Source organism: Puntigrus tetrazona, chromosome 8 (genome assembly GCF_018831695.1).
Source record: "Puntigrus tetrazona isolate hp1 chromosome 8, ASM1883169v1, whole genome shotgun sequence".
In the NCBI taxonomy this organism is placed as follows: Eukaryota; Metazoa; Chordata; class Actinopteri; order Cypriniformes; family Cyprinidae; genus Puntigrus; species Puntigrus tetrazona.
The window spans coordinates 16,897,635-16,911,001 of NC_056706.1; the positions used below are offsets into that span (position 1 = coordinate 16,897,635).

At 34.9% G+C, this 13,367-nt stretch overlaps 1 pseudogene; it reads left to right on the top strand.

Moving 5' to 3' along the window:
• Positions 1-10,493, top strand: part of LOC122349899 — a 43,509-nt pseudogene extending 33,016 nt beyond the window's left edge.
• Positions 10,494-13,367: the final 2,874 nt, after the last annotated feature.

Genomic DNA, 13,367 nt, shown 5'->3' on the forward strand with positions numbered 1-13,367 from the left:
TTACGTTATAGTCTTTGAATATAGTTATAATAAAACAGAAAGGTCAAAGTAAAAAGGCCAAAAATGATTAAAGAAATATGCAACGCACAATGAGCCAAAAAAAAAAATCACACAGTAATTACTGTATTATCACTTATCATCCTAAGTATGCATACTTCAAATTCCATTAAGTACTTCTTTACTTATTCATACTAAGAGCTTAAGACCACTACTAAAAGCTTGAATGCACTTGAATAGAAATGTGGTGGACTTTTAAGAGATAATATTAAGAGATAAATTAAACAACAAAAGCTAGGCAACCATGGAATGTGTTTTTCTTTTTTTTATTCAAACTACTGAATGAATGATGGAGGAAATAGCCTTTCACGCATTAATAAAGCATGAATATATCTCCCACTTCTCAAATGCTTTTAGCCCTTTTACATTTCCGTGAGCTATCGTTTCATCTCTTGCTTGTAAAACTGCAAACTTGAATATTTCATAGAAATGCTGCCGTTTGTCGTCACACTGATTTGTGTGTATCAATGGCTTCTCAGCAGTACTGCTAAGGCTCTGTGGGGTGTTATAAATCTCTCCATACAAAAGTGCATACAGGTTCTAAATAAAAGGTCTTGTGGAAAACAACTGGATATTCCTGATATTATTATAAAACCGTCAACAGCATTTTACAATCATGAGTCATTTTATTTCAAAAGCTTTTTAAAATACTGTTATTTTTATATGATATCAAACTGAAAAAAGATTCTTCGATATGCGCCGCTATGAATCTAAAATAGTGTAGCTATGCTCAGGTTTCATGGCAGTATTCATACACAGAAAGACGGACTGACCGACAGACAGACAGAAATCCTAACAAGTATCAACCTGGTCTCATAAAAACATGTACCTCTGTGCAATACTTTTTTTACGTGCCTTACCGCATGTTTCACCGCAGTTTCAAAGTGAAACATCCACTGAGTGGCGCTAAAACGTAAGTTTAATATGTGAACCCTGGCACATTTTTACGTTGATGTAGGTTTGTATTGCGGTGGTTCAGAATTGAAAGATCCATGGTTTAACTTGAACCGATTTATTAAACGAAGCTTTGTAAATCTGTGTGAAAAGCAATAAAAGGGTTTACTGCCTCTAGTGTTCATTTCTTTTGGAAACTGCAGTGATATGTACTTGTTGGTACGCGTCTCGCTAAAAAGTTCGCCAAGGTGCATTTATGTCCTAAGACAGGTAGGGCAGTATAGTCTTACTGTTTTTCACAGTAAATAACTGAACTTGTTTTTTCAAGTCTGTGTGTGTATATACGTGTGTTGCAGGTGGTGGGGGAGTGGCGTTTCAGTAAAATCCATTGTGACGTGTTCGTCACCCTGGACGTCATGATGTGTACAGCCAGCATTCTTAATCTGTGTGCCATTAGTATTGACAGGTAGGTTTTGCTGTCGGTTCAGGAAAAGTGTAATGATTCTTTTGAATAGCAAGAATGTCTTAAATCAATTACATGTTTTTGTGGTCAGTAGAACGGGGGGATGTTATACCTTATGAAATAGGCATCTTCTTGTTTATACAGTTGTGCTAGCACCCAAAAGTCATTCAAACCCATTTGGTCAGTGAGTTGTTAGAAATAGTGAAGGAAAGATGAAAGACAAAGGAAAATGAATAATTAACTCAAAAATGGAAATTCTGCTCTTATGTTGTTTCAAATGTATTTGACTTAATTGATTTTATGGAAAGGGAAGAAAAATGTTTCATCCATATAATGAAAGTCAAAGGTCACTAACATAGAACCATGCTATTCCCATCCACAGAAAGCAGGTGGTATACTGAATATTAGTTAAGAAGAGATCTTCATCTACATTTTATTGATCATGGCAGCAGTAGTTCATCAGATGATGTCTATTTGATGGAGAATAATGTTATAAATGGGTACTTTTGACATTCTGAAGAGTCCCACTAAAGCATGTCGGATTACAGAAGTTGCATTGCAAAAAACAGATCATTCTGAATTCATGAAACCAGTGCTATAAAACAACGCAGAGATCACTAGACATCAGTGCAATTCATGCTTGGTAAACTTGGTAAGCTTTTTGCTGGGCTAGGAAGACCCCTGAAAGCTTTGGAAATGATGGTGATGATCATGATGATGTTTAGGTTTATTACACTTACAAAAAAGAGAGATGATGGCACAATAATGGCAGCTTGTATCAGAGGCAGCTAGTCAGGTGTGACCATCATTGTTTCCTTCTCTGTTTGTCTGCCTGAATGCAAATCCACCCCCTCTTCATCTCCTTCCCTCTGGGCTTCTGGTGTAGGTACACGGCTGTTGCCATGCCGATGTTGTACAACACACGCTACAGCTCCAAGAGACGAGTCACGGTAATGATCTCGGTGGTTTGGGTGCTTTCATTCGCTATTTCCTGCCCCTTGTTGTTCGGATTAAATAACACAGGTAAATGAGTTTTTTTCCCTAATATTCATAAAGCAACAGTTCACACAAGAATTAACATTAGGTTATTTTCCCTAATGTTTCCCTTAATTTCATTTTGTATTTAGATTGTATTATATATATATATATATATATATATATATATATATATATATATATATATATATACACACACACACACAATACAATCTAAATACAAAATACAAAATGAAATTAATTTTAAAACTAATTTAATCAATTAATTGTCACATGCATTTCACAATAAATCAACAACATAGAGATTCACTGAAAATTTCACTTTTTAAAACATAAAAGTATATTACATTTAAATGTAAGTTAATGATAAAAATGAAATGTAGTATTCTATATAGTTAAAATAACACTGGTCAGGTTTATCATTTTTTTAAATGGCCCAAAATAGTCAAATATGATGCAATACAAACATACTAAGTGACTTCTATTAAATTCCATTAAAAACTTTATTAAAAAGTTGTTCTAGCCGTCTCTGAAATAGAAACAATATCTAAAATAGAACCCATTGTTGTTAGTTTTGAATCACTGTTGTGGCTCGTTAGGGCAAAAATATAATAATAATAATCTTATTATAACTAATATTCTCATCCCAATTTCAGACTCCTTTGTTAATTTCAAAAAGAAGTGAATGTGCCTTCCATAGATAATAAAATCTAATGGCAAATTATGGAGAGTTTGTAATTTTTATCATGTTTGTCATTATTTAGTTTATTAATTATGCTTTGCAGATTTTGGTCCTTTGCTGTTGTAGATTGAAATAACTTTTTAATGAACTGAAATCATTTGAAGAAGTGGAACCGTAATGCTATCAAGACCAGCGTTAAACTTCAGCTGTGCGTTCCCTAAACAATATTTGCACATGCACCTTAAAGGAACACTCCACTTTTTTGGGGCTCATCCTCCAACTCCCCCAGAGTTAATAAGTTGAGTTTTACCGTTTTGGAATCTACTCAGTTAATCTCCGGGCCTGAAGATAGCACTGTAAGGCATGGCTTTACATAGATCATGAAATCCAATCTGCTATCACCAGACACGGTGAACGGCTGAATAGATTCCAAAATGGCAAAACTCAACTTATTAACTCTGGGGGAGTTGGAAAAATATGCCTATTTCCAAACAAAAAAATGGAGTGTTCCTTTAAAACATTTGTCAGTCAGTCGGAATCAAACTTTCAAAAGCCCCATATGTAGTATATTCATAATTGATAGCAATTAAGGCTAAACTTAACCCTAAACCTGTAGTAAATACGTTTTATTTAATATTACACTGCATCAGTGACATAAACCAAATATAAAAATCTTGATGTGCATATAACTTTTTAAGTCTTTTTAATCTTATCTTATATTTCAATGTATTTATATATATTTTCCAGTACGGCATTTGTATTACGTTTTGAGTTCACTTGACGTTGTCATACTGTTATAAATTTTCCAGTACGCTTCTAATCTAATTCTAATCTAGAGCTAATTTGCAATTGTTAGGGGAAATTTGCCATACAGGCATTTGCCAGTGCCTCAATGAACTAATTAGTTTTGTAGCCGTAATTAATTGTGTAACCGTATTTTATTCTCTCTCTCTCTCTCTCTTTTAGCTACACGGGATGATACCGTATGTGAAATCGCCAACCCCGCTTTTGTTGTCTACTCCTCCATCATGTCATTCTACGTGCCCTTCATCATCACCCTTCTCGTGTACGTGCAGATCTACGTGGTTCTTCGTAAGCGTCGAAAACGGGTCAACACTAAACGGAGCTGCCAGAAGACAGACGCTGATGCTCTGCCCCCTCTCAAGGTGATATGCACCATGTGAGACAGTAGCCTCAGAGAAAATACCCAGCATTCCCCACTGGACAAGACATGGTGTCAATGTTGTTTTAGAAAAGAGAGTTGCCCTCCTTCTAGAAAATATGGGGAGAAGTTAGAAGTGTTTAGAAGTTAGAAGAAGTGTTAATTATAGAATTCCTGGGGTAATGCTGGGATCTGCAGGATAATGATCCCAAAATCTTGAATCAGTATTATGTTACAGTGTTGTTAGATTCATTGATAACACTTTATTCTGATGGTCCCTTTCTTACATTTTGCAACAGAACTCGTATTAGAGTATTAGTAGACTTTCTGATTAATATCTGCTATCTATTTATGATGGACGAACTATAAGTAATTTTGCATGTACATGTCAATTAATGCTTGGTTGTGGCTACTGGCAGATAGATATCTAAGTATAGTGGAAATGAAAATGAATGGTGGTTTTATCTTTAGACAGTCTGATTTCAGCATCCCCACTGTGTACATTGTATCTGGTTATGAGGGTATTGCCTTTTTTGAATTTGATGAATATGCATTACCCACTGGACACTATGGAAGTAAAGCCGGTAAAGCAAAAGAAGTCATTGCCATTTTTCCTGAGCTGTAAGGTTTTTAAACATAATTCCCTGTGCTATTTATGTGTCAGCGCAGATTGCGAATATGATATACCGGTTACCCTTTATTCATCTTCTGTTTTCAGCGCAATACAGAAGAGCTACAAATTATTTCTTTTTTTCTGACCTTTGTGCTTTTTCATCATCGATTTCTCGCACCAGCTGTTTTTAATGGCCACTTTGGATCAGTGGGTTTAGTCATCTAGTTTTTAAGGGTCCCGAGGACTTTTTGAGGTACTTACAAATTACTGAAGAAATCTCTTTTTCATTGGGCTAGAAAGGCTCTTTTGTGTTCAGTGGATTTATTTGCATTGTGTGTCATCAAGAGGCTCCAAATATACCTATGAATGATTTTCAAGGCTCCATGCTGTCTTTGGAATTTAATGTCGACCACATGCTGAATCAAATTCTTATTACTCTTGCCACAGGAAAAGTGCACTCATCCTGAAGATGTGAAATTGTGCACAGTTATCATTAAGACCAATGGGGGTTTACCTGCCAAAAACAAGAAAGCAGTAAGTGTGCTTTACTTATAAAACAAGTAATGAAAATGCTATTAAGCATTGTGATTCTGTAGATTCAGTATATGTATGCAGCTGCCTCTGCATTTACACCATTACATCCAATATATCTCAATGCTCTTTCCTCTTTATGGGGAGAGAAGTTCGGTTCTAAAACAAAATCCATACAAAAAAAAAAGAAGCTGGCCATTTGAAGTACACACTACATAACTTTTGCTTATGAATGGAGTTGCTTCAGTAATGCCGTACCAGGTGAGCTACTGAGCAATCTTGCTTTTTTTGGAAAAGCCATACACATAGAGTTGGTTATGTGATACAAACATTAAATTGTATTAGTTAGCAAATTCTGCACAATGGTAAATCTGTTTTGATGCGATCACATGCATTGTCACGAAGAACCATGCAGAGCAATATTTGCGTGAAAAGTGATAAAAATTGTCTGTGTCAACTGCCTCTATAGTGCAGGGAAGTATATGCATAAAGTACAGTTTTGGTACAGTGCAAAAATATTGGATATTTTCCACAGATCCTGTGTTGTATACCAGGCACTTTTCTATGAAAAAACAAGCCATTACGCCACTTTTCCACGAGGTGAATCAATGCAGATACCTGTTATTCACTAACTATTCTGTTATTCATTAGCTATACCTAGCTATTATGATACAATCTGTGTACAATTAAAAGCACTATATAAATAAAAGTGATTGATTGATTATTCACTAACTAGCTGTCCTGCATTCTAATGCTAATTAAATTGCATACACACCTATGTTTTATGTAAATTAGACTCATTATACACTAGACTTCACAAAAGCTGCCAAATTTCCATTTGCTATTACTACTAAATGAAAACAGGTGGCTAATAAACATAGCCTATATATAAAAAAGAGTGCATTTCATGGGTTGATTATATTGCACTTATAAAATAAATTAAACTGTTAACGGTATCACATTATTTAACACACCTGTTTACTATTTATACGTTTTTCTTTGTTCTGTGATTACTAAAAAGTAGGACCATTACTAATTTAATTGCAAATTAGTACATGAGTGAAACTTATTAATGCATGGCGTTTCCCTTATTTTGTACTTACTGAATAATTACATGATAAATGATGATGATTTTACTTTTGTTAGTCTCGTCTGTATTTAACACACTGAAATGCACTTTATTATTTCTTATTAAGAGTCTTAATTTGACATAACTGGATTTAAATTTTAGATTTTGTTGATCTTGTATATATAAAGCCCTAAGGGGCCGTGGCGATGGGAAAAATATGCGATGGAAGAAAAAAATTATTTCAATACATTCGCCTAGAAGTTTTATTCGAGTAAACAGAGTTTCTCAAGGGGATGTAAAACTTTTTGAATGAATGCAATGCAGACACTTTGTTTGAATACTTATAAGTACGATCACTGAGAGGCGCATTTCCCAAAGGCAATATGGTCAGAAGTTCTGCCGTTACCTATAGAGTTCAACAGGACTAACAGCCATAGTCTGCTAACAATGGTTTTTGGAAATGCACCCCTGGTTGTGCAAAGCAGATTTTTATTAGCCACTGAATACATCCACTATTAGTGTCAATGAAAAGCATTACAATTGCAGTTAAAAAGAACATTCCTAATTACATTGGGAAAGTAATGTGGAGTGTAAAAAACTGCAGTAACATCAAAAAACAGTTTTTAGCAGAAGATTTACGAGGTAGTAGTTAAGTTAATGTAACATTGATATTTTCTTATTTCTTATTCATTTATTATCATTAGATTTAGCTTATTTAACTAATTGTAAGGGTGAATAAATGTAAGTGAATAAAACTCTTTTCTCTTTCACGGACTGTTTATTGCAGTTGGGCTACTGTGAGTCATATATCACATCAGATGGATTATAGCTGGACGACTGTGAGTCATACATCCATGCTGACAGCCTGCCTGTATTAAACAAGCATTGATTTAGCAACTACTTTAAATGTGAATAGTTAATGAGAGGCCATAAGGTCACCAATTAATGCTGTCAGGGTCTGTCAGGTTAGTGCAAATAAGCTTGAATACCCTTTTTATTTTCACACGTAACATAATTTTCAATATTGCGTGTACTGTACTATGTACTTTTCTCCCATGCTGGTCTACTAGTATTCCAGGCTCAGAGCCGGCCCAAGGCATGAGCGAACTAAGCGGCTGCTTAGGGCCTTGTGGCCACGGAGGAGGCCCCAAGAGTAGCCGACATGAAATTATATTTTATTTAATTTTTTAATTTGTGATATATTATGTCGATAGGCAATTGTAATTTTACGAAAGTGCAATAGTAAATAATCTGTACATATAATTTATTTATTTTCACGTCATTCCACTTTTTTTTTTCTCTGGCTCAGTGGCAGTAAAAACATCAAAGGGTTAAATTGATTTTGAGGGTGGAGGAGGGACAAATAGTTGTTTTTGCGGCAGGGGTGTGTTTTAAAACCATAGTTAACTAACTTTGGTCGTTCTCATTATTTCCACTGAACTCTGTTGGTAGCAACAGAACTTGCGACCATGGTTGCTTTTGAGAAAGGCTTCCTGAGCAGATTGTTAGCTTAGCCTAGGGTATGTTTTTTGTTTTAGCTAAGTTCATGTTTGAACATCAAAACATCAGCAAATAGATATTTTAATATAATATGTCATTTTACTTGATTAGTTTTTTTTAGTGTAAAAGCAACTTTCCTGGGTATATAATTTTGCAATAAAAATAAGGTTCTGTTTCATAAACTGATAACAGCTTAACATTATTTAAGCTAGCCTACCTTTTGGGTGCTATTATATTCCAATATCATTATGCCTCAGTTAGCTAGATATAGATCAAGAGTTGTTGTTTTACAGATGCTCTCTGCCGTTTAATTTTTATTATAAAATCTAGGGATGCACGAAATTAAAATTCTGGTCGAAACTAAAACCGAAAATTCTGGATGCAAGTGACCGAAACTGAAACCGAAAATGATTTGTAATGATTATTTATTATTTTATTGAATAATATAGAGTCATTTTGTAAGATTCTTTTAATTTAACACAATTTTAACGATACTGAATAAAAATAAATGAAAAACGCAAGCTTTTAAAAAGAACCACACTTTTACTGAAAGTATCAAAACTGGACAGAATATTATAGATAACATGAACTAATAATGAACAATGGTTTATTCATTTATTTATTAATGTTTGTTAATTGCAACATTTACCAATGCAGTATTAAAGTCATCAGTTGTTCTTGTTAGTTAATGCACTCTGAATGAACTCAAACAGCTGTATTATCTAACATTAGGACAGATTAATGAAATACTGTAATAAATGTATTGTTTGCTCATTTTTATTAATTTCCATTGAACAGAAAGCAATCATCACGAGAGGGTAGCATCAGCTGTACAGCAGCATGTTACAGCACAGTAGAAAATACAATAGAAAAGTCCTGTCGGTGCATATTCGAGCAGACTTTGCTTTTTGAGCTTTGTTATTTGAGCATACGTCACGACGTATACGGGCAGGTACACGTTCATCGAGCGGATACTGAGCGGAGCATCACAGCGATGGAATGACAGGGCGGACACGCCATATATTATATAGCATATTTTCAGCTTGTATTATCATTTTTCTCTTTCTAACCCTCTTTCGAAAATGCCGTTTACGGCCGATAATTTTCCGCGACCGAAATATTGGTGCATCCCTAATAAAAACATAACTTGTAATAAAAGTACAATTTAATTAATATTTATGTTGTGAAAATTCAATTGTCTGCTGGTTTAATGCGTCATACGTAAATATGGCTTAGGGCCCAATAAAGGCTTGGACCGGCCCTGTCCAGACTATATAAAAATTATGTTTAGAAAAAAACAAGAATAATAAGACACTATAGGCTGTTTTACTCATTTTTATTATAGGTTTATAGTTTTAATTGATCTACATTATATCTTTCATATTGCAATATAGTTTAGTCAAGCTTTTTTTCCATTACTTCAAAAATTGTCCTTCATAAATATTTTGTTTCCCTTTATTTTAGTAATATAATTTATCGATATAATAATATGAGCTTTATAAGTAATAGTAAACAGTAATATGCATGCTAATAAGTGTCACAATAGTGTCCGTAAACTAAAGTGTCACAATATGTTTTTGTTTAATATCTCATTACAATGTTTAAAAGACCATTTTATTTGTTTTTATATTGTTTCATTTTTTTTTTACTTTCTTTTAGCTGTACGTTATCTGTATTCTTATATAGTGCAAATATAAACAAAATTAATTATGTCAACAAAAAAACTAAACTAGTTCATGGCATTCAAAGTGTCTTTCATACAACTAATAATAAACATGTCTTCAACAGCAACTAATAAAGGAAGTCCTGCACCAAGGTGGTGATGTGGGGGTGGACGTTACTCCATGCACCAGCCCTCCAGAGAAAAAGAAACTGGCATCCACTCTGGTCGTCGATCTGCTGGCCAATCCAAGCCCCATCCATGGCTCTCCCTCCCACGGTGAATGTCAGTCAAACGTAGATGAGAAAAATGGGCACGCCAAGGAGGTCCAGACCCCTAAAGAAGCCAAACCTGTTGAAACTCAGGCACTGCCCAATGGCAAAACCCGAACTACAGTGACCAAAACCATGAGCAGAGAAAGATATCCCAGCATAAAGAAAAGAAGGCTACTCAGATGCTGGCTATTGTTCTAGGTGAGGTCACGATGCTGTCATTTTTCTCAGCCGTATGCCGAGCACGAGCTACATAAAAGTCCTAGATTGAGGTCTTGTCCTCAGAATACCTCAGCTTTATTTTCTCTGTTGCAGGTGTTTTCATTATTTGCTGGCTGCCCTTTTTTATTACTCACATTTTGAAAACTCACTGCACGAGCTGCGTGGTGCCGCTGGAAATGTACAATGCCTTCACTTGGCTGGGATATGTGAACAGTGCCGTCAACCCTATCATATATACCACTTTCAATGTGGAGTTCAGAAAGGCTTTCATAAAGATATTGCACTGCTGAGGACCTTATTCGCTGCACGCATAGACGAGGGGAGATGGAGGATTTCACAAGAGGTTAGTGCCATCTTTCACCGCCATGTGAAATGAGGATTTACAAAGCCATGCTTTTTAGGGCAGAGCGGAAGAACTCATTACAGAAAATGGAGGTTCAAATGAATGTAAAGTAAAGTTATATTTGTGTGTCTCCATTATTTCTGCCAGTGCATGTGCGAACCCGTTTCTTCTCTTTGGAACTGAAGTATGAATGTGATTAATTGTAGAATTAAGGCAAATCTGAGATGATTGGCAATTGGATCTCACTACAGAGACTTTTATGCAAGCAGGACCTGGAATGTCGTACAGTAATTACATCGTTATATCAATTTAGTGGCGAGCAATTGGTTACAAAATGCTTACGGCTCTGTTCAAGTATTTATTTAATCACCGATCTGTTTCTTTGTTTGAGAACTTGTTAATAAAGAGATAGGTATTGTAAAGACAAATAAACAAGGTGAAAATGCCATTTACGGTTTTATAAAGCCAGACCACAAAGATACTAAAGGTGCACTCAGTAACTTTTTCTTTACGTTGCGCTGGTTATTTTAAACACATACTGACACCCAGGAGCCTGGAGTGCAGAATTATGCAATTTAAAAGAACAGCTCACCTAAAAATGATCATCCCCTGAAAATGTACTCACCTCAGGCCATCCAAGATGTATTTGTTTCATCACTGCAGCAGATTTGGAGAAGTTTTTGAGCATCGCCAGCTCAACAGTGGAATTCACTGCCAATGATCACAATAAATTTAGATTATCGTGATGTTTTTATCAGCTGTTTGGACGTTCTGACGGCACCCATTCACTGCAGAGGATCCGATGGTGAGCCACTGACGCAGTGCAAAATTTCTTCAAATCTGTTTTAATGCAGTAACAAACTCAAGTTTATTGAGTAAATTTGAACTAAACGTTTATTTTTGGGTGAACTATTTCTTTCATTTATCTAGGAATTATGTTAATGATATGATGATTAGCCAAAATAAAGTAGTATATTATTTAATATATTATGTTATATATTAAAACATTTATTTAAAAAAACTGAGCGCACCTTTAAGCAAATGGAAATGAATGCCTTTGACTTACCGACTATGAAGGACAATGTAAATATGAATTAAATAGTTTTATTAAAGCCCATGACAAAAATGATCATGCATGTTACATTGGTACTTCTCATAACATTGCAGCCAATGTATGTCTATAGTATTTTTGTGTACATCACCTGTACACAAACCTATCTGAACTATATAAAGGTGTGTCTATGTTTTTTCTGTCTGTTCACTGGAGTAAGTGTTTGATTTGACATGTGACAGTTCATTTTTGTGGTTAAAAAAAAAAATTAAGCACAATTAATTTGTGAAAAATAGAAAAAAATCTCCAGTAATAAAAGCGGTGTCACAATTTAAACTCGGCCATAAATATCCACTGCTCACCTTTTTTGAATCAGGCTTTGTGGATCACACACAGTTTTGGTGCAAAGTGCTATATTATACAGCATGATAATGAGCATTTGCTATGTTGCAGGTGAAGGTTATAACTGCACTACAATTTAAGTTCTTTTTTTTTCTTTCCTTTAAGGAAGATGTCGTTACTGGTGTGGTTTTGAATATTTTATCCACCTTAACCCTGTTTTCTATCTCAGTGATCGTTTGAGAAGCAGTCAGCAAAAAGGCAAGGATATGATTCAAAAATAGCCCTGGATGAATCATTTTAATGCTGAAGTGTGTAGCTTATTCAGTGTCAAATATATACTGCCCTTCCAAAAAAACGAAAAAAAGATCACCACCTGGATTTAACCAAGGAAATAGGTGCTATGATCTGGAGTAGCTGCAGGTCGGTCGGTTCAACAACGTTATGTGCCCAAAAAATGAGGTCAGTACTGAATACCGGATGACCAGGTTATTCCATCAATGGATTTTTTCTTCCTTGATGGCACGGGCACATTACAAGATGACAATGGCAGGATTCATTGAGCTCAAATTGTGAAAAGAGTGGTTCAAGGAGCATGAGACATAATTTTCACACATGGATTGGCCACCAAAGAGTCCAGATCTTAACCTTAATCTTTGAGAAGACTTTGCAATCAATACAAGATCTTGGCAAAAAATGTATGGGAATAAACGTTGCAGAAGTTTATGTGCCGTAATCAACGCTAGAATGTGACTTTTTCTTTTGTATGGGCAGTATATATATATATTTTATACTTTTTTCTGGTTTGGTTTGGTTTTCTCACCTGTGGAAGACAAAAGGGAAAACCTGTTGAAAAATAATTTTGAAAAAAATTTTTGCAATTCCATCCAGTGGCACTAGTGGCACAAAGATTGCACACTTAATACTCCCCTACTTGCTTATTGCAATTCGATCATCACTAAACATTCAAATCTATAAGGCATTTCAGAGAGAATAAAAATGTGCCTAGAGTAAAGTGTTTTATGTAAATAATTTCTCAAGCTGAAATAGGTGCGATTTGGCACTGTTTGTGCAATTTATTTATTTCAGGGGTCAGCAATCTTTTTGTTATGAAGTGCTATTGTTATTAAGGTAATCATTGAGCCATGCGTCCACAGTTCATTTAAATTTAATGGAAAAATGGATTTTATAGTTAAAATCCAAAGATCAGCGTCACCCTAACATGATATCACATCAAACACCACAAACTTATTGGATGAGTATCATACAAATAGCAGAGAATCTTATATAGCTTCTGCTTCTGAAGCTTTTCTTTTTCTCCTACATAAAGTAGGTTTTTATACTTTGTGTGTGGAATGTGAAGGATTCTGTATACGGTAATTAATATTTCCAAAATGATAATGATTGTGTGTTTTTCTAAAAATTACTGGTCTAAATATTCTTTAGTCGAAATAAAAGCACAGAAGAGGTATTTTAATCATAAAAGAAGGCTTTCAAGCCTTAAAACTAAACA